Source organism: Musa acuminata, chromosome BXJ1-6, assembly GCF_036884655.1.
Source record: "Musa acuminata AAA Group cultivar baxijiao chromosome BXJ1-6, Cavendish_Baxijiao_AAA, whole genome shotgun sequence".
Taxonomy (NCBI): Eukaryota; Viridiplantae; Streptophyta; class Magnoliopsida; order Zingiberales; family Musaceae; genus Musa; species Musa acuminata.
In genome coordinates, this window is record NC_088332.1 from 34584226 (window position 1) to 34588623 (window position 4398).

Genomic DNA, 4398 nt, shown 5'->3' on the forward strand with positions numbered 1-4398 from the left:
CATTGGGGCCTATAAAAACCCCACCCTTTTCTTCATGAAAGGGCACGAAACCTATTGGCATAATCTTGAGTTCTTGAGTCTTAAGTGTTGTAAAAGTTAGAGTTCTCCTACTTCATCTCTTAGCCTTGTAATCATCCAAGAAATAGGAGCGAGACTTGTAAGGGTTCATCTCCTAAACTCGAGAAAAGGAGAAAGTGCGGTAAAGAGGTGTTCGATCTTCACCTATTGAAGGAAGGCCTTTAGTGAACGCCGAAGACCTCATCAAAGGAGGAATCCGAAAGTGGATGTAGGTCATGTTGATCGAACCACTGTAAATTCTGGTTTGCTTTTCATTAGTGCAATTTACTTTAACTGCAATTCATTTCATTGCAAACTACTTCTCCTCCTCATCTTATTTACGCTCTCATACATTTCAAGTTGCTATCATTCCAATTCAGTTTTCATCGAACGTACGAAATATTTTATACAAGAATCGAAGAATTTTTCGCTGCACTAATTCACCCCCCCTCTTAGTGCCACTCTTGATCGTAACAGGTACCACCGCCCAGTCTGGCGGTACCATCGCCTGGGAGGCTGTGCTGGATGGTACCATCGCCCAAACTGATGGTACCACCACCTACAGCCTCTCGGAGGCTGTGTTTGGGTGGTACTATCGCCCAGACCGACAGTACCATTGCTTGACACAGTCTCTGAGACTATACCACGACGGTGCCACCTCTTGGGTCACTGTTTGGGCCTTTTCATTGGGCCCAACATAGTTCTTACATGGGCCCAACTGGCCCCTAATTGGGTTGGCCCAATTCCAATCCTAATTATGTGCTAACTATGAATTCTGAGACATTTCCTAAGCTAAATAAGTCCGTAAGTCTAGTTTCTTCCGGCGAGCTTCCGGCGAACTTCTGACGATCTCTCGGCAATGTTCTAGTGGACTCCCGGTAAGCTCCTAGACTTCACGATGATCTTCTTGGCGAGTTCCGATAAGCTTCTTTGGTAATTTCCTAGACTTTTCGGTTGGTTCTGGCAGAACTTCCGATGAATGTCTAAACTTCCGACGAACTCTCGAACTCCTAACGAAATCGTATTTTTGACTCAAGGACTTCATTTTGCTTTATGTCTTGCTATCGTAGTTAATCCTGCATATGTAAAAATACACTTCGATCTAGACAATTATTACTAAGCTTGAATCATGTTGTCCGGCATGTCATTAGTCTATCGACGCTTCGTTCGATTCTTCGGCGCATCGTCCTCTCTTGTGGCCTATTGCCCAATCCGCTAGTTGACTCTGCAACTCCGATATCCTTAGCGTAAGATCCGTTCTTCTTGGCCCGATGGCTGAATCCATGGCCCGAAGCCTTCTGTCAATACGTCGACCGATCCTCCGGCTCGACGTCTAATCTTCTGACATGTTTCACGGCCCAACATGATTCTTCCTGCTTTAATTGTCTCATCCTGATCGAAGCATCCTATGTCACTCAAAACGTAGATCAAATCATAAACACATATCAATTGGTTTCATTATCAAAATCTGAGATTCAACAATTTCTCCCTTTTTGATGATGACAACCAATTAATGATGGAGTTAATCTTAAGTCCCGGAGTTTAAACAAACTCCCCCTATCAATATGTCGTATTGATAGAGACTCTTGGATTCAAAAATCCAAGTAATATGTTATCATAAACTTATGCATAACATCATACTTCTCCCCCTTTGTCATCAACAAAAAGGAGAAGTATAACTATCTAAGTGTTTGAGATACAAGTTCAAATCGTTGCATCATAAATCTCCAGTTTTATCATCATGCAAGCTAGCAAAAATTTTACAAAATTTTAGAATATGCAAGTTGCAACTTTTGATTTTTGAGATAGGTAAGATAGCATTTTTGCTTATATTGTAAGATAGCATTTCTTGCTTCTGAGATAAGCAAACTAATAAATTTTGCCTCTCTTTGCGATATGTATATTTGTAATTTTTGCTTCTCTTTAAATGTGCAAGCAAACTAACAAGTTTTTTTCTCCTTACAATTTGTGAGCTAGCAAGTTTTATATACATGAAAGTTGGCAAGATTTTTGCATCTTTTGAGATAAGCAATCTTCTTGCTTCTTCTCGAAGTATACAAGATAGCTAGCAAGTTAGCAAAATTTGCTCTCCCTATGTCATTATCAAGTAAAAGGGACGTGCACGCTAGAAATTCTTTCTCCCCTTTTGTCATTGGCAAAAGGAGGGGAATAACTAAAACAACTGTGTAATTCATCAATTTTCAAATTATGACAAAGGTTAAACAATAAAGATGATAAATCAAGTCATGAATATCAAAACAATTTTTCATCATAAACATTTCATCATTGAATGCATCATTATCATAAGTTGAAGTATAGCATGCATGTTACCAAATTATCATGTATATTTCCAAAATATAAAATCTATGATTCCAAATCATTACATCAATATTTCAATCATAAAAAATGAAAGATCAAGTCTAAAATTCAAGAGATCAAGATCATAATCCGAAAAATGTATAAGAGGAATTTATGCATTTGGAAGATCTAACATGTCTAAGTTTATCATTCAAGATAACAAATTTGGTTCTCTTTAAGATGCTAGCTATTTTCTTTCCCCCTTATGTCTTTGTAAATAAGAAACAAGAAGTAGAGTGGAAGAATACAATTTTTTACATCAATGCTCTACTGATTACATGAGGTTTACAACCATAAATACAAAGGAATTTGCATATCATGTCATAAAAGATAATAATATCAAATCATGAATGCCACAAGACATGATTTATTTAATCAATTTTTTTTATAAATAGCAAAAAGAAACATAGGAGATCAAATGATATAATATCTTGATTCATGCATAAGAAATCTCAAGTTATAAATCTCGAAAAATCAAGATAAGTCTCATTCAAATTTAACTCATCAAAATCATTTTTATGGTCCAAGAGATTCATAAAAGTGATATAAATAGATTCGTTAATCCCTTTTTTGAAAAAATCGATAAAGTAGGAAAAAATAAAATTTTCAAGGAAAAACCTTTCCGCTTTTTAGTTGTTTCAATTCATGTGATTTATTTTATTTATGTCAAATAAAAATAGGCATCAATGTTTCAAAACCGAAAAAGCCACTTTCATTACCGTAAAAATTGATAATCCATAAATCTTAAGAATCGCATAATTTCGAAATTTATTAAGCATGATCATTATGCATGACATTAAATCATGATTTTAAAATATTTAATTTTTTCATTACATAATTATATCATTATGCATCATCGAAATTGATTTCATCAAACATAAAGCATTTTCCATCAAGATCATTTTGTTTGTTGTAGTCATGCATTTTTCTTTTTAGGTGAATCTAACTTTTCATGCTTAGTTTTCCATACAAAAGCCATACATCATCATTAAGCATGATATCAAACTTCTTAATATTTTCATTAAGACATCAAGCATGGTTTCAATCAAAATCGAAAATCATCAACATATACATTATTTCTTCTTGAAAAACAAATATAGGACCATTAGATTTAAATCTAATATTTTATTCCATTAACATAAAACATGCAATTTTCATTATCATTTTCAAAATTACTAGCATGATCATATTTTTTTTTGTATTTTCATTTTTAAACATGCAATTTTTAAGAAAAATAATTATTCTAAATTAAATTAAAAATAACTCATGAAAAGCATCATATAATTTCGAAATAAATTAAAGGAATTTTGATTACCTCATCATCGAATGCCGTTAAGGCGTAGTTTGCCACCTCGTCTTTATTTTTCTCCTCGTCTTCGGATAAGCTTAATTCGTCCAAAATCATCCTTTTCTTCTTTTTAAGTTCATTTTTAATTTTTAATTCTTATTTTAAAATTTTCATGAGGAGTTCAAGTTCACAATCACTTGAGCTTATGCTCGAGTGGTCTTCAATTATTCTAAGTCCGAAATTCTTCCTGTTCTTTGGAAGGTGGTTCTCAAGTTCTTTACGTGCATTGTATGTCATTTGATAGGTCATCAATGATTTTATAAGTTCTTCAATTGGTAAATGGTTCAAGTTTTTTGATTCTTGAATAGCCGTTACTTTTGAATTCCAAGTTTTAGAAAGTGAGCGTAAAACTTTATTCATAAGTTCAAGATTCGAAAAACATTTGTCAAGAACTTTTAAACTATTGACAACATCTATAAAGCGGGTGTACATGTCAACAATAGTTTCACTTAGCTTCATTTGAAACAGCTCAAAATCATGCATTAAAAAATTAATCTTCAAATCTTTTACTCTATTCGTGCCTTCGTGTATGATTTCAAGAGTATGCCATATATTGAAAGTCATTTCACAAGTAGAAACCCGATTAAACTCAGTTTTATCTAAAGCGCAAAATAAGGCATTCATAGCCTTTGCAT